At 34.9% G+C, this 19,134-nt stretch overlaps 1 long non-coding RNA gene across 1 annotated transcript; it reads right to left on the reverse strand.

Moving 5' to 3' along the window:
• Nucleotides 1–8,749: 8,749 nt before the first annotated feature.
• On the reverse strand, nt 8,750–18,827 carry LOC145296955 (uncharacterized). The gene is made up of 3 exons (XR_013870084.1): nt 18,603–18,827; nt 10,257–10,370; nt 8,750–8,827 (listed from the first exon to the last, which is right to left on the reverse strand). It is a non-coding gene; the product is annotated as an uncharacterized LOC145296955 (long non-coding RNA).
• Nucleotides 18,828–19,134: the final 307 nt, after the last annotated feature.

Consider the following 19,134-nt stretch of genomic DNA (forward strand, 5'->3'; position numbering starts at 1 on the left):
TAATTATTACTGAAATGTTCCGAAAATAGATACATTGTATAACAGAAAGACATTTTTTTTAAACATTATTTTTTAAACATATTCATATAAACATTTTATACTCGTAGGCCGCCCGGCATTGCCCGGTCATAAAATACATATAAAGATTATATTTTAATTCATGCAGAAACTGAAACATGTGCATGTGAGTATTATGTTTTTTCTAAACAGTTCACTTCTTGTAAGTAAATAAGACAGCGAGCCAAGTACAATAACCATTAGGCCAGCTTGCCACGGTCTTTAAAAAGTGTTTTCAAACCTACATATTCTTAACATAAGGAAGCTGTCATGTGAACGATTCATGCATGTGCAGTCGTAAAACGGTTGACAGAGAAAAATCTGATCTCCACCTAACAATTTTTCAATTTGAACCTTTTAGCAGCCCTTTTTCCAGATGAAAACCTATTAAAAAGTTTTCCATGTCTGAATAACCTATATACCAAATTTCAAGTCTGTAGATTAAAAATTAATTGAGTATATAGGTTGAGAAGTGTCCTCACACACGCACATTTTCATTTTTCTGCATGCAGAAAACACAGAATTTGAACCCGTCATTGCAAAGCAACCACTCTATCGCAAAGTGTGCTATTTATGCCTCAACTATTGCGATAAGGCGGTTATGATCAAATTTATATCAAAGTTTTTTGCTTATTTACAATTACTAAGAAAAAAAAAACAAAACATTTTATATATATATATAGAAAAATCTTTATGGTGTATTTCACAGAACGAAGATGTCATATTCCAAAAATCGCATGAATTGATCAAGTATTTTTTTAAAAACTAAGTCAGATTTTATGAAAAAACGAGACTGGAGTATTTTTCATCAGCCATTTTGTTTGCTCAAGCATAAATAAGATGGGAGACAACTCAATTCGAAGTATCAAGATAAAAATCAGTCATAATTATCAGAATCACTAAAAATCATAAATTTTTATTTTCTTAGTTTAATCAACTTGATTTTGATTACTTGATCAATATACATAATTTTTGGAATATGACATCTTCGTTCCATGACGAGTATGTACATCATAAAGATTTTTTTTTTTTTTAATATAATCCTAAATAAACACCCAAAGTTTTATCATCTATCAGAATGATTTACATATTTCGTGCGCGAGTATGCAAAGGCCTGATTTTTTCATCTGTGAAAAATTGAAGGAAATTTAAATGAACTTTTTCTTGAAAGAAATAACGAGACAATTATTTTTATTTATTTTATTTTTTTTTTTAAACAAAAAGTTCATTTAAATTTCCTTCAATTTTTCACAGATGAACAAATCAGGCCTTTGCCTACTCTTATTTATCCTGTCTGTCATATAATAATTACTGAAGTCAGTTCTCCAAATTTATTTATTCAGCTTAATTTTCGGCCCTGTCGGTGGGGCATTAGAATACGCCGACTGCCCCCCTGCAGAGGATAAAAGTCCCTCAATGGGGGTCCTGGATATGACCTTAAACTATATCCAGTGGTGAGGCCCCAGCTTGTGGGCTTTGGGGAGTGTGGAGCCACCCTTTAATTACCATTGCTTCCAGGTCCACTCTGACCCGGAGTGGTAGTACCTGTTAGGGTCCCAACTATGGGTTAAATAGAAACCGACGTGAAAACAACAAATATATTCTATCAAAAAAATATTTTCTTCAAAATCTTTGGATTCTGCATTAAATAACCCGAAAAGGGTTGATATGCCGTAAAACAACCAACCAACCAAATCAGCTTAATTTTCCAACATTTCTTCCAGAACAATAGCATCCTCTTGGCCATTGTTTCAACTGATTAACGTAATGGGAAAAGGAATGTTTTTATTTTCCAATCTCTCTCCAAAATAATACTTTATTTTCATTTTACCTTAATTATTATTTTTTTTCCCTGTGTGGCTAAGTAGAGGTGCCTTCATCTGGATCGCCTCCCCACTTTCCCATATAATCACACAGGTTTGAATTCAGCCTTCATTTTGCTCTGATTCTTTCTTTTTTTTTTTTTTTTTAACTCGTGGTGCAGGCAGTACAAAATAAAATTTGCATATAAAGAACAACAACAAAAAATCGATCTTCCTGTTAAATACAATGTGACTGTTTTTAGGAATATTTTTTAAAATAAAATGTCTGATTTATTTAAAAAAAAAAAAAAAAAAAAAAATTTAATTTTCCTTTTTCAATATCATTTACAACAAAAAATAAAAAAATAGAAAAAAAAAACTTTGCTTATATCAGTGATCTTTTAAATCAATATATTTCAGGTTAAAAAATTATGTACTTACATGGCATGGCAAAATTAGTATAAATTACAAAAATTACAGAAAATGATTTAATAGAAGACGTGCTAGATGCATTTTAACAAAGAATTAGCCACAATTACATTCTGAAATGAGTTTTAAAAATGGCGGACCCTTAATTTATCAATTTAAGCCAAGGGTTATCTCCCTTCTTTATGATACTGGGTTGGTTCCACATTAATACCTACAATAAAACTTGATAATTCAATAAACTATTTTTACTTGTAATTATTTTTCTATTTGATCATATTTTTGTAATTTGTATTATTTTTGACATGACATGCAAGTACGTGATGTTTTTGCCTGAAATAGATCACCAATCACCTAAATTTTCTTTGTAAAATATCATCCTCGTCTGTCTCTGCACAAGATTCAGATATAAAAGAAGGAGGCACAAATTTGACCAATACCATTTATTGTTTTGAATAAGAATTCATTCACTGCTCTGCCTGTTCTTTGAAAAGTAAAGGAGAAAAAAAAATAACCTTCTGAAATATGTCATTTTTTTAATTCATGTACAGCTGAGCCCCCATCTATTCCTTTTCTTGATATTTTTTTGGGCCCTTTCATAGAAAAACCTGCATAGCCTAAATATTGGATTGCTAAAATCTATTAAGTTATGACAGCAGTTGAAAAGCAACCACATACCAGCTCTATTTATAGATATTGAGCATTTTTTTTTTTTTTTTTTTAATTATTTCTATATACCACTCTCTATATGTAATGTGCCCAGCGTTGCCCAGGTGTTTGGAGGTGTGTGTTGAGCAAAAAAGGAAAAAAAAAAAAAATGTTGCAGGCAGACAGGCTCAAACCCGTATCGCAAATGAGGAAAAGAAAGTGTGGAGGGGGGGGGGGCGTCTTTGCTGTTGTGTCCATTGCAAAACCGGAAGTAACAATTGAAAGGAGTGGATGACTTTTGAAAATATTTGTGAAAAAAGCGACCCCCCCCCTCCTTGTCGAAAACAGCCCCATTGAAGGTGAAGGGTTTAATGATTTTGGCCAATTTTTCAATATTTGTCATCCGAAAGTTCAATGTTTAAAACGATACCGATTTCATCACGTTCTGATGCGTCTGTCAAAAGTTTTATACAAACATACATACATTTAAACAGACAGGTGAGATTTATATTATAGATGGTGTAATATTACTATTAGGACTCCTGAGCAACACAGCATAACTTTTCTTGTATAAAAGAGTATAACAAAACATAGCAATGCTCTTTTTCTTAGGAAAATGTTGTCTTTAAACATACCTGCTCTATCCAGAACATAGAGCACCCTTTCATCATTGTATGGCACTTAGGACTCCTAAGAAACACAGAGTAAATTTTCTTGTATAAAAGTATAACAAAACAGTTCTTGTGACAATCACCGGCAAGCCAAATTCATAAGTGGTTGAATATACTTCTAGCCAGGAATAAATTGTAAAATAATTAATAACAAAAGATAACTTGGACGTAAGGGGCTAATACTTGGAACCAAATTTACAGGGACACTATGTGGGGAGTTGAGCAGCAAGATGTCGGTTTACATTACACTTGAACTTCTGCATGTCGGTACAGTCAGAGAAGCAGGAACCTAAGAGGAAATTTCAAAGTCTAGTAGTTCAAAGAAAGAAACTATTAGAGTAGGTTTCTCCCACATGTAGGGATTTCTATGGTGAAGGGGTGGGATTTTGTTGGTTGTCACATTAAAATGAATTGTTATTATAGAAAGGAAAATGCTCAATTATTGAACTAGGTGGAGAAACCTTGTATTTCTGGAGTTACATTTTGTGTGATTGCTTTATGCCGTTTTCTTAACCGATTTCAGGATTTTCACGAAAACAATATCGGCAGCTGTCATGGTTTATCTGTGAAAGCACCTTTTACTAATCTGTACATGATGCATTGAAACAATTGGTTGTGATTTTTTGTTTTTTTTAATTGAACACATCTTTACATAACCAGGAATTGAACTTCGGATCTTTGCCACCTATTTCTCATATATACAAACCAGTATTAAATGCAAACAATAAAAAAAAAACACTGAAGATGGATCACACTAACTAGTACATAAAGATACTCTCAGTTCACACAAACACATACATCATCACACTAAAAAGCGACGGTTAGAATCTTAAAAAGATCTCTCGGTTGGAATGTATGAGAAAGTAAGTAAATCTGGTAGGATGCTGCATTACCAACTAGAACAAAATGATTAGAAAATTAAAAAAAAAAAAAAAAAAAATCTTTTTGGATTTTCCGTATCAGACCTAAATAGCAATGCACCTCCAAGCCGTCCTCTTAAATAATCAATTTACCAAACTCCCACTACTAACTATTACTATACTGGTCTCCAATGACTACTGTACACTCATTAACCCTTATCCTCGAGTGGCCTTTGGGCCTTGATAAGTGATGACTCCCTTGTAAAAAAAAAAAAAAAAAAAAATCCATATTTGATTTTAAGTAGTGATATCTTACCTTTTTTTTTTATTTTAAATCTTTGCAGCATGTTTTTTTTGTTGTTTTTTTACATTAAATTACTTATTCTGGCAAGGAAGATTATTACACTGGAGACAGTTTTACATAACAATACGAAAGGCTTCAAATGTAAGGAAGGTAACTTTGCAATGTAAAAGTTATTTTCTTCTTTCATTTCTTCGTGATTTAGACGTTATTCTACAAGTTTAAATAAATTTTGGACTATGCCAGATAAGCACAGCTATTATATATATATATGGAAAAGTTGATCACTCTCAAATACCAAAATCAAGTCAAAAACGTTTGATTGATTATTTTCATCTTTCTATTCAGTTCATTAAAAAAAAAAAAACATGTATGAAAAGAACAATCAAGTGTTATTAATTTGTCTTATGCATTTAGCAAATAACTTTCCATTTTTTTTCTCTACATATGTATGTGTGTATTATATATATATATATATATATATATATATATATGCATTATATATGTAGATTAAAAAAATTAATGAAAAGTTGATAACTACAAAAAAATGGACATACTTCTATATTCATCAAGTCTTTTCTTTCTGCTCAAAGATTACAAGCAACCTTGGATATTGTCTCTTCATTTTCTTTACCTATCAATGCTGGTCTTCCTCTTCTGTCTGTTTCATCTATTAATGATCTTCCAAAGAATATTATTCAGAAAATTAACATCCATGTTGGTGATGCCACTCTCTATTCTGGTATTGCTGCTTGCCCATCTCGCTCGGATCAGTTGAAATATTCAGCTAATCTAGAAGTTGACTTTGTTGTAGATTGGGGTAAAAAAAAAAAAAAAAGTTTCATTTAATCCTGTTAAGACTCAGCTTGTGTCTTTCAGTTGTAGATGTGCCTCTTTTCTTCCTGAGATTATCATCAATGACTCTGCTCTTGATGAAAAAAATCGACTATGAGACTTCTTGATCTTTCTATCTCATCCAAATCTTTCTTGGAGTTCATATATTTGATGCATTGTTCTTTCGGCTTCTTGTAAAGTCGGTTCTCTATATTGTTCTAAACGCTTTCCCATACCTGAAGCTATTCTCTATCCCTGCAATCAGACCATGTATCGAGTATTGTTGTCGTATTTGGGCTGATGAAACTCTTTCCCATTTGAGGGATCTTGATAAATTGCAGGAACATATCCGCAATTTAATTGGCCCCGCTCTATCTTTTTTTCTGCAACCTCTCTATTAGACGTGATGTTGCTCGTCTCAGTTTTTGCTATAAATAATATTGTCGCATGTGTTCATCAGAATTGTCTGATTTATTCCCTGCTTCTTTTGTTCCAGCTTGTTTGACTCATTGGTCTAGTGGTCTTCATCAATTCGCTGTTTTCACACATTGTAATACAGATTCCTATTCCAGCAGCTTTTTATCAAGAACCGCAAGAACTCTCTTCCTGCTAAGAGTTTTCCCGTTACTTTTAATCTTCGTCTTTTTAAGACTAAGGTTAATAGGCATCTCTTATCTTTGTTATTATCATCTTTTGTTCTGATTAGCTCCTTACATTAAGTGGCTTCAGGCTTTGTCTGGAATGATGTCCATAAAAAACAAAGAAAATGTAGCAGTTATCGACTTTCCATTAATTCAAATGTACTCCATCGCATACTTTTGCGATCGATAAGAAATAGGGCGACATTTTCCCTTCAATTTAGAAATTTTGCGTATTTTCTGATGCCAAAAATGATTCCTTTGATTATCTTTATTATTTTATTGATTTTTAAACTACTGGTAAAGCTAAAATCTATAGATGCCTCTCCATACGTGTACTTTTACGTTTGAAAAATTGTATGCTTATTTAGCATGTGGTTTTTTTTTTTTTTTTAATGATAATCCGGGAAAAAATAACTTTATAGTTAAATATTTGAGATTTATAAAGAATCAGAATTGGTAATTGTATCGGAATCGGAAAAATATTGGAATCGTCCAATCACTAATATATATATATATATATATATATATATATATATATATATATATATATATATATATACTTTAGTGATTTCTTTTTTTGTACTTCATCGTACGCTTTTGGGATTGGTAAGAAATAGGGTGACATTTTCGCTTCAGTTTAGAAATTTAAAATGAGAAAAGATTTTGAATGGTTAGAATTAAATTTGAAGAACTGTTTTTATTCTTAGAAATCTCAGGTTGGAAGTGGGAGGATGCAACAAAAATACAAATAAAAGTGAAACAAAAAATCTTTATGGGTTTTGCCGTAAGAATTTTTGCGGTTTTGATTTTCATAAATTAAACATACATATTTCAACAACATTCTCCCACCCACTCCATTTTGTTTTCTTTTTAACTAATTTAAAACAGAAGCCAACAAAACAAATCTACTTTCTTATGACATATCGAGTTTTATTTTTTTCTCCGCTCGACTTGAAGTCGATGTACGAATGGCGTTTTGCAATAAGTGCAACTGGCACCTTGCCTGCTTCGTTGAAAACTAAAAAGTTGAATAAAAAAATTACAACTAATTCTTTTTTCTTTGTTTTCATTCAATTTTATTCAAAATATTTTTTTACAACTGTCATCCACCATTCGTCCTCAAATGTGAGAACCTTTGTCCTATCCCTATTGTTTGGATTCATCAAACTACTATTCTCATTTTGAGTGTCATTTTTACGAACGTTTCAGTCGAAGTAACCTCCAACCTTCTTCAGGTGTATCTTGTTGAACTCGTGAATTTGGATGGAATTTTGAACGGAACCCTTTATTTACTTCATAGGAGTAGCATGTTCTTGTTCCGTCAGCCATGATTATGGTTAGAATACTTGGAAAACTCAATTGTAAAAGTGATATTCTCCTAAAGATTGAAGGTTCAGTTTTCAGTGTGGGTGACTGAAAAATACAATTGCAAATTACTTAGAACCTCTATCCGGTCATGGCTGACAGAACAAGAGCATGCTACCCCCGTGAAGTAAATAAAGGGTTCCGTTCAAAATTCTGTTCAAATTCCAGAGTTCGGCAAAAATATTCAGTTTTTATTTTATTGTTAACAAAATCAGTGAAATCGTCCATTTCTCCAAACAAATTTATTGCCTGCTCTAGTCGGGGACACATCACGATGCACCAGGAGGATGCTTCACTTACCTTTCACAATGACTTAGCCTACAATACATTTTAGTCTACATTGCACCGTAGAGAACCTACTGTTGATTTTATAAAATTATTTTTATATAATGGCTTGAATTAAAGTTTAATACGAACCCCAAGTCCATGGTTCAATTGTGCTTTAAACAGAAACATTCATATCAAACACACTCCTGTCATATCAAAGGACCTACTACTGATTTGATAGGCCGGGCCTTTCTGCTTGTGTGGTAATAAAACTTCTCAAATGCATTTGTGATGTAAGGTTGTATTAAGGGTTAACTTTTTTCATTGTATTTTTCGATTATCGATACTTATCAAAGGCATTCTGATACAAACCCTATCTAAGAACACTGCCAGGCTCATAAAGTACATTTGTATAAAATTTCAATAAATTATATAATAAATTATTTTAGATATACAGGTCCAGATTGGCTGAATGACAATAGAAATCAAGGGTTGTTTGAATTAACTGAATTGAGGATCAGCAGCAACAGTGATTGTGTCTTGTTGAGCTGGTGTGTATAAATAATAAAATACCAAAAAGTGTTTAAGAAACTATTTTTTTTATATAAAAAAAATATTACAATTAGAAATGGTCCAATAAAAACTTTATTTATGAAAATAAAAGTTTATAAAAAGAAAATATGTGAAAAAAAAAAAAAAGAAATGTATGTATTACAAGATATTTGATTTATCAACATGATTAAGTTGAATTACCTCCCGTGTTTTTTGGGGGTTTTTTTTTGTAGAATTTTCTTCTTTTTTAAAAAGAAAAAGAAATTAAATTGTCCATTTATTTATTTTCAAGTCCATTGATCCGATCAGCAGGAATGTATGTTAAAAAAAAAAAAAAAAAAAAAAAAATCACCAGCTGATGATAAAATATCAAGGTTTATCCCAAGAACTTTTTCATTTTTTTCTGGTAAAAAGAAAAAAAAAATGTTAATAATAAAAAAAAAAAACAAATTTTTTAAAAATAAATATCAATTTTTTTTTTTTTGGGGTGGGGGGGGGGGGGAGTAAAAAATGCTATTTTAAACCATGGTAGAACCAAAACAGATATACATTACTTTGCACACCTTACAAGCTCAAAAGGAATTTGGAAATGTTTTAACCAGTTTTAAAATATTGGTACTTGTACAGTTTAACAACACATTAAAAAATGAAAATATCGAAGAAAGGTTATATTGTGCGTATTCGTTTTGGACTGAAGATCTCCGAAAAAAAAAATTTCATTTAATTTGATCGAGTAGTTTTTCTTTTACAGTGGAAAAACACGTTTTTATGAGAGTGCGTGGAAGTCAGCCATTATGGAAATTTTTAACGGGGAGATAACTCCAGTTACAGCGCTGAGACTTCCTCCCCATCTTTATTACTAGCTTTTCTTCCTAAACATCGAACCTTTTGCTCGGTATCATAAATTATTTTTTCGCTGTAAAAAAAAAAAAAAAAAAAAAAAATACTTGATGAAATTAAGTGAAATTTTTTCTGAGAACTTCGTTCCATAATGGATACGTACAATATAACCTTTTTTTCGATATTTCCATGTTTTTATGTCTTGCTTGACTAAACTGTACAAGTACCAAAATATCTAATAAATCATTATGTATTAAAAAAATTGAAAGTTTTGGAAACTATTTGCAGCCAATAGTTTTATAAATTGAGATAAAACACTTAATAACAATTATTTACAAATTTATAACAAGTTGTTTCAATTAATGAATAAATGATTTAATGACTGGATTTAACTTTTACAATTTTAAAAAAAAATAATTTTATCAAAAAAAAGGCGAAACAAAATTAAAAAGACTTGAGTAACACTAGATAGCTAATAATCTTGGTGTTTGTGTAGATTGGTGATCTTTGAAACTAACGCATTACAGGTGAAAACACTATATACTTACATGCCATGTCGAAATTAGTAAAAAACTCCAGAAATTATGAAAAACGATAGAGTAGAAAAATAATTACAAGTAAAAACAGAATTTATGGAATTATTGAGTTTTATTTTATGTTTTAACGTGTTGAAGAGTTGTGCAACCAATACAGTGTGATAAACTCCCTTGACTTAAATTAAGGATTTGCTATTTCTAAATAGAATGTACTTGTGGGTGATATTTTTATTAAAAATACGTCTACCACATCTTCTACTGGATTATTTTTCGTAACTTTTGGAATTTATAATTCCAACAAGACACGTAAGTACAAAATGTTTTCACCTGCAAAATACACTGAGCTGCCAACAATGATGCACATATCTCGTAGCCAGCTCAGATCTAGACGGTTCAACCCAATATGACAAGAACAAAGATTTAAAAAAAAAAAAAAAAAAATATTGTACTACTTACTCTGTAGACAAACCTTATATCAGTTGGAGTTATAACTTGAATACGATTGTTGACTACATGTTCTCGGAGTTGTTGGCCAAACGAATCCAGGAATTTCAAATATGCAAGCCACACCTAGAAAAAAAAAAAAAAAGGGAGAAAAGAAGTTAATCTCATGAGCATAAAATGATAGTTTTACAGAGATGAAGGATAGACAAACTAGCAGCATCCTTTAAATTCAACTCTCATCTGATAAGTGTGATGATGTATGGAAGTGAAACCTGGTCAGTGAGGATTGAGGACATGTGTTGCATGGAGAGAAATGATATAAGGATGATATAATGGATCCGTAATGCGAGTTTAAAAACAGACTTAGATAAGGATACAACTTGAAAATCATGCGAGAACTTAAATGCCTACTAGACACATTCTTCGAGTGTCTAAGGTCTCTCTGTACAGGGGTTTGTCAGAACAACCTGGTATGAGGATATTTTTTCCATAGAAGTAAATCCTGACCAAATATTCAAAATCACATTTCGTATTCGCAGCCCAAATAAGATCTCCCTCACTATGGCTAACTCACATTAGCTTTTACGAGGAATGGTGCACCTTCTCCAAGTGATGTTACCTCAAGTAATAGCACGAAGCTGGATACTCCACCAGACTAGATAAATTCTTGTCCTGGAATCCAGTAAGACCAAGAGACCAAAATGAAAGATATACTACAATGTATGAAAATGGTTAATTGGGGAGAGGAAAATTATGTTCTCAATTTCTTTACTAACTCAGTGTTTGAGAAATAAAGAACTTTAATGGGACATTCGAATATCTATGTATCTCATATAGAGTTCAAGTCTTAGCCCCAGGTTGTGGGCCCCTTGATCTCTGAGAACTTCGACTGAAGTAAAATGAAACAATAACGTTAAAATAATGTCTCTGTGCATAACAAGAATAGAAGTCGTGAGACTGTCTGACAACTGTACCAAAAACACGGGTTTGTATTACATTTTTATTCAATGTAACATGTTTATTCAGCTTGAAAAGCATACAGTGTTTACCGATGTATTGGAAAATTCAAAATGGCGCCCGACTCTATCTTTAACAGGGTAAGTTCGGGAAAAGGTGATATAAATAATAAATTAGACAAAATACTGTTAGAAACTCGCTCAATATATGTTGAGAAAACTTGAAGCACTTACCTGCGACTCTGAGGAAGAGTGGCAGCAAAAACCTTTTGTGTGGGTGATGACTCTTTTTATATTGGTAGTTGTTACGTTTAACTTATTTGATTGGCTAACTGGATTATAAGAGGGATGGAGTGAACTGAATTTTGGTTGTGATTTCAGTTTGGGATTGGAGCTGAAGGAAATTGAATTGTTACCCTTATTACCAGACCGACAAGGTTCTACAATTTTTACCTAGTCACAGGTCGCAACAAACCATTGTTGCAAAATCCTTGTTAGCCTCTACCTCTCAGTGGATAAAGTTTCCACACGTTGCAACATTGATCTGCAGACCTTGTGCATTTTTTTTTCTTCCCCTTTTCTTCTTCTGTTATTTTTTATTATGGCCGCGGAACAAATGTCTTCCCTTGAGGATTCCTTAGGAATGCAAGAAAAAACGGATAACCTTCTTGAGGCCCTTTTGGATACGGAGGAAAGATATAAAAACATTATCGGATACACATTAGAAAAATTAAAGAAAAGAGTGGCAGTGGATGCATGTGCCTTGAAGAACACCACAGACAACATAAACGAGTGGCTTTCTAAAGTGGACCAAGTTCAGGAAAACTTGGTTAAATTCCTTCCTAGAGATAGGGTGGCACCGCATGCTTATGACCTTATCGAATTCAAGGAGGAGGTGAAAAGAGATTTACAAAACTTAACCGCAGAGGTTCACAAGGATGATCCTCCTCCCTTCATGCTCCCAAATGTAATGCAGCCATCCCAAGTTGACACCTCTATGTTTAGGCCTAAGGTCAAATGCCCTAGTTTTGATGGCCTGGACTTAGAGAACAAATTTGCATTGAGAGATTTTCTCACTAGGTTTGACTATTGCACTTCGGGATTAAAATCAAGGAGAGAAAAATTAACCTACCTCAAGACTTGTGTTACGGGACGTCCGTTCGGCTAATACATCATCTTGAGGAGACATCCAATAATTATGATGCTGCGATAAAAATTCTTAAGGATAATTATTGGGATGAAGAGGGCATTAGAGAGGAGATATTCTCTAGCCTATTCAAACTGTCCACCCGAGGCAGGTATGATATTGAATACCTTAAGAACTATTTGTCTCAGGTTAAATACGAGTTGTCGGAGTTGGACTCTATGTTGGGATATGGATTTATGGAAAGAAATTCAGGCGGAGGGGCATTAGCGGCTCATATACTGTTCCAAAGACTGCCCAACCGTCTTAAGGAAGAATTAGTGAGGTCTGTAGGGGCACCGCATCCATCTTTAACTTCTATTTTAGATACGGGCATCAGGATCTTAAAATCCTGGAAGGCTGCACTCCCTGAAGCAAACCAGAGAGATTTGGATTATGGTAGCTCTCGTAGATACATTCATCCAGACAGAAAACCGGAGACAACAACACCAACATTGGAGAACTTCCATATCCAGGAGAGGCATACCACCTGCAACCTTTGTTTGAGGGATGGTCATTCCACTCAAGTTTGTGAAGAATACCATACATTTCCTCAAAGATATCGTCGTTGTTGAGAACTCGGACTATGTTATAGGTGCACAAGTAACAATCATTTCAGTGATTCGTGTCCCTGTAAAAGAAGCCCTAAGGGCAATTGTGAGTGATGTTCAGCCCAGGACCATACCACAATCATGTGCCCTATGCCGTATACATCAACAAATGAATGTATCAATACCGGTTTGGGTGAGCAGCAATGTATTTTGCCGATTACTACCATCGTACTACAAAGAGGGGACAAAGCTGTGAAGCTGCGATGTTTGATAGACACGGGCAGTCAAAATTCATACTTTAGTGGAAGAATTTTGCAGGATCTGGCTTGTGACCCAAGATCTGTCTCGGAGGTAAACCTTGAGATCGTGACGTTTCTAGGAAGGAAAACCTGCAATTTTCAGCGACTTACCACAATAGTGGAGTTGACGCCAGGGGTAAAGCAGCAGCTACCTATTCTTATTGACAAGGAATTAGACATCATTCATACAGTGGAGAATTTGCCGATTGTGGTCGAGAACCTTACGAAATTGGATTACACCCTGGATACAGATTTAGGAAGAAATGCCAATATAACTTTGGAAGGGTTAATAGGGGTAGACCTGTTACAATTTATGGAACCCCTACAAATGATAAAATGTATGAATGGGAAAGCTTGGCTTTCCCAACGAGGAGTGATACCTTTTGGGAATCCCAGGAATTTCATGTTTCCCCATCAAATTAAAACGATCCAACACAAGGTTCCACTTTATGGAGAAGTCATGAGAACTGTTAAGTGTCCGATCTCCATTGTTAATAGTGTTCTTGACGTGTGTTCTTATTCGGACCCCTATAAAGAAACTTTTGAGGAGAGTAGAAAGAGGTCTGGAGTGGATTTACAGTGTGGAGTCTTTGGGGCTATCAGAAAATGACACTTTGTCCGACTATGATGCCCAGAAGGTAGAGGAGTTTATGAGAAATATAGAGTTTAAGGACGGACGGTACTGGGTGCAGTTACCGTGGCACACTGATAAATTAGCTCAGGTGCGCTCTAATCACCAAGTAGCCCTCAAGGTGTTAGATAGGGTGGTACACACTCTGGAAATAAAGGGCCTCTATGAGGAATATTTAGAGGTTTTTGCCGAACAAGAGGCAGATGGCATAATAGAACCCTTTCATTGTTCACCTAAACAGTTCCATAAACATATTTGGATCCCTCATCGACCAGTCTTTAAATCCGAGAGCATAGCAACTACTAAAATGCGACCAGTCTTCAACTGTTCATTGAAGGTCAAGGGTGGAGTATCCTTAAACGAGGCTGCATACCCAGGGGTAAATTTAACCGGAAACATGTTAAATCTAACTCTACTCTTTCGGACAAATAGATATACATTATTGGGCGACATCAGGAAGGCATTTCTGATGATTAGATTATCAAAGGAGTCTGATAGAAATAAGTTTTGCTTCTTTCTAAAACGGGATGATCGTCAGGTATGTTACCGTTATACGACCATCATCTTCGGCTTTAACGCAAGCCCTTTTATATTGAACTGCATATTGAAGTATCATGCGTCTAGATTTCCAGTTGATGAACGCACCAAACTGTTGAATTCAAATTTTTATGTTGACAATCTGGTCAGTACGAATAATTCGGAAGGTGTGTTGAGAAAACTATATCATCAAATAAAGGAAAGATTGAAGAAAGGAGGATTTGATCTTCGATCATGTAACACCAATTGCCCAAAGCTACAGGAATTGATGAGGAAGGATGAGACTTTGATAACTCACAGTTGTCCATGGGAAAAGGTTCTGGGTTACAGATATGACCCAGAGTCGGACTCCATCAGCCTAGTCCAGCGAACTTGTGACCCCAACTTAGCAACAAAACGTCAAATACTATCAGCCGCATCCAGTGTATTTGACCCATTGTCTTTATGTCTCCCAGTCACCATTCAAAGTCGCATATTGGTGGGAGAAATGTGGAAGGCTGATATTGATTGGGATGATCCCATTCCAAAGGAAATGCAGGAAAGGTGGAGATTACCAGCTAGTGATTTGTCGGCGTTTCATTCGTTATCGTTTAGAAGACAGGTACTTGATAGCGATACTGTTGCGGATTTGTACATATTCACAGATGCCTCAAAAAAGGCATATGGGTTTTCTGTATATGCAGTTCAGGGAGGTATATCTTCTCTGATTTTTGCTAAAGCAAAGGTGGCACCATTAAAAGCTAAAACCTTGCCAACGCTGGAACTATTAGCAGTTTTTTTGGCAATTAAATGTCTTAGTAATATCTTGCGAGCCTACCAAGGAACGAAATTTGGAAGTTTGTATTTGGCTGTAGTCACTTGGCTAATGTCCAAGCAGACGAACCATAAAAACATTTTCACGAAGAATCGCCTCAAGGATGTGACACAGATGGAAGAAGTGATACTTGCAAATTACAACCTTGCTATCAGGTATAAATATGTGCCTTCCAATCAGAACCCTGCGAACCTAATGACTAGGGGACTGACAGCAGCTAAATTTAAGGAAAATTTCTCTTTTTGGAGTGCTGGACCAAACTGGTTGTCTGGTGGAACTGTCTGTTGGCCTGATAGTACTTTGGATTGTCTTAGTGCAGACAACCAGCAAATAGTTCGTACGAACTTGTTGTACACCTGTAATGAGAACTGGTCTCAGCCTATCATCGCCTTTGACAGATTTTCGTGTTTTAACAAACTTCTACGTGTGGTCTCCAGAGTCTTCAAATTTATATCCAAAGCAAGAGGCAAGGAACTGGACTGTAAACAGGCTGCTGCTGACTACTTGTTCAAGACAATGCAACAACAGGCATTTCCCCTTGAATTGAAGTTCTTACATGCACCTCATGATAAACCTATTCCGAACCTTGTGAGTCAGTTAAACCTATTTCTGGACAAGTCTGGTGTCGTCCGCTCCAGAGGCAGGATCAAAAAAAATTTTACTCTACAATATGAGGTTTTAAACCCTGTATTGCTCGGGAAGAATCATCCCTTGACTAATCTAATTGTGAAGGATCAGCATGAGAGGGCTAAACACTTGGGTGTGCCGGCTACACTTAGTAGAATCAGGATGTCAGGATTTTGGATACATCAAGGCAGACAGGCTGTGAAGGGAATATTGAAGGACTGCTTTATTTGTCAGAAAATCAAGATGACAGACCTGCCTAAACATAGAGTAAATCTGGTAAGGCCATTCTTACATACAGGAATTGATTATACGGGACACCTGTGGGTTCAAAACCAAAATCTTCAATCTAAAGTTTACATTCTCATATTTACATGCTTGGAAATCAGAGCGGTGCATTTAGAACTGGTTGAGGACATGACAGCGCACACATTTATACTGGCCTTCATCAGGTTTTCAAACATGTGGGGCTTGCCTTCTCACATATATAGTGACAATGCAAAGTCATTTCTTGCTGGAGTTAGTTTACTAAATCAGGCCCTAACCTCTTCCGAATTTGATGAAAAATTTGGGCAGTATAATATAAAGCATGTTAAGATCCCTCTTCATTCGGCTTGGTATGGAGGAGTTTGGGAACGCATGATTAAAACATTAAAGGAATGCCTCTATAAAACTGTTGGAAGGTCTATTTACAGTCAATCTGAGCTGTGGACAGCCATTTCAGATGTCCAACGAGCAGTGAACAATAGATCGCTAACCTATGTGAGTTCGAATGACTCTGGATTGGAGGTAATTACGCCCAATCACTTCCTGCGCCCAGATCAAAACCCTGGACTTCTTAGAATGGAGATTCAACCAATTAATGAAGGGGAACTGCCGTCCAGACAGATATTGTTGGAATCTTTGAAGAACCGGGATGAGCTGCTCAAGGAGTTTAAACGGATATGGAACGAGGATTACTTACTCTCTCTTCGAGAACGTAAACAAGATCGTTATCCAACTATATCTAATAAGGTACGACCTGGAGATATTGTGACGATAAAACTCCCAAACAAGTCTCGACCCTTCTGGGCATTGGGGAGAGTAGAAGAATTGTTTCCGGGAGACGATGGTATGGTACGATCGGCACAGATACGACGGGGTGATGGGAGTGTGAAAACATATTCCCTTAAACATCTATATCCGCTAGAACTACATGCGGAATATGAACCACAAGAGGATGGTCCGGAACCTTGTTATGATGACTGGGAGTCCATAGAAGGAATTTTTTGGTCAGAAACCAGTTTTGAGGAACCCACTTTAGTACGGGAGAGTGAGCAGGTTTGGATTTGTCCCAGATGTAATAAACCTGATAACGGATCGGCTATGATCTGCTGTGATCAATGTGATAACTGGTTCCATTTTAGATGCATTGGGATCAGTGCAGCTCCGCCAGATGAAAAGGATTGGGTTTGTCACCACTGCTCTGGGGATCAAGAATGAGGAATATGTATATTGAGAAGGCTTTACAAAATCAATAACAATTGATTTTGTTTTCTGTTGAGTGGGAGGGTGTTGAGAAAACTTGAAGCACTTACCTGCGACTCTCAGGAAGAGTGGCAGCAAAAACCTTTTGTGTGGGTGATGACTCTTTTTATATTGGTAGTTGTTACGTTTAACTTATTTGATTGGCTAACTGGATTATAAGAGGGATGGAGTGAACTGAATTTTGGTTGTGATTTCAGTTTGGGATTGGAGCTGAAGGAAATTGAATCGTTACCCTTATTACCAGACCGACAAGGTTCTACAATTTTTACCTAGTCACAGGTCGCAACAAACCATTGTTGCAAAATCCTTGTTAACCTCTACCTTTCAGTGGATAAAGTTTCCACACTGTGACATAAGTTGACATATATTCGGTGGTTTTTTAATAGTATTTTGTCTGGTTTATTATTTATAACACCTTTTCCCAAACTTATCGTGTTAAAGAGAAAGTCAGGCGCCATTTTGAATTTTCTAATACATCAGTAAACACTGCATGTTTTTCGAGCTGAATAAACATGTTACATTGAATAAAAACACAAAAAATATATCCAGTTTGGTAGAAAAGTAACTTATCTTGTTTTTGATAACATTTATTTGTTATATATTTGTTTTTTGACAACTTTTTCGAATCTATGTGTACAGTAATACAAACCCGATGCGTGCTGAAATAATAACGTTATTATTTAAAAAGCCATTCTTAACATGGGGAGGAGAGGGTGTTTTGTACCTATTCTGTACTTTAACCTTACAATTGAATAAAAAAAAAAACCATAAAACTTTAATTAAACGTAAAAATACGGTTTAAAAATAGCGCGGATCAGATCACTCTCTGCATTAGCACCTTCAAGTTTTACGGTATCTTTGTTATGATTATTAAATTGTTAGGTGAAAGTACAGACTAGTAACAAAACATCCTTCCCATGTTAAAAATGGCTTTCTAAATAACGTTATCATTTCAGCACGGTACAGTAAGTGCATAAGTATATCATATTTTGATGTTTAAAAAAGAGAGGACTTTATGCAGAGAGTCCCGTGCTGAAATAATAACGTTATTATTTAAAAAGCCATTCTTACCATGGGGAGGGTGTTTTGTACCTATTCTGTACTTTAACCTTACAATTGAATTAAAAAAAAAACATAGAAAACTTTAATTTAACATGGAAATACGATTTAAAAAATAGCGCGGATCGGATCTCACTCTGCATTAGCACCAAAAAGAGGATTAGAAGTTAGACTTACGAGATGTTGGCCGGTTTTTTTCATGTGGTGGATGCTGTTTCTGCGGTATTTCCTGGTGATTCTGCTCGCTATTTGACAAGAACCTGATCGATAAGTAAGTACACTTCGACTTGGGAACGCATTTTGATGAACTGTCATCATTGACTTTGCTTTGTTTTACTTTCTCCCACGGGGGAACAAAAAAACACTTTCAAAATGAACTCCAGAAATTAAAGAGCGGCAACTGACAAGTTATCTCCCCTTAAACAAATTAAAGAGTTAAGAGTTATTTCCCCTTGAATAACTGTTTCATCTTCAATGTCGATTTTAACTTCCGATTTCTCCTGACTGTTCTATTTCACGACGAATGTACTGGAAAAGTCTTTTATGTTTACCACTTTTAAAATATTCTGGTATTCTAAAAAAAAAAAACAGCCAAGTTCGTTTGCTTTACAACTGTTAAACATAGATCAGAAGGAATTTTTCATGGACAGAAACAAGCAGCAGAAATAAGAAGTTAAAAATAAATGCGGAACTTTGAGATAACAGAAAT

This window comes from Euprymna scolopes, chromosome 17 (assembly GCF_053919585.1).
Source record: "Euprymna scolopes isolate OS-2025 chromosome 17, ASM5391958v1, whole genome shotgun sequence".
NCBI lineage: Eukaryota > Metazoa > Mollusca > Cephalopoda > Sepiida > Sepiolidae > Euprymna > Euprymna scolopes.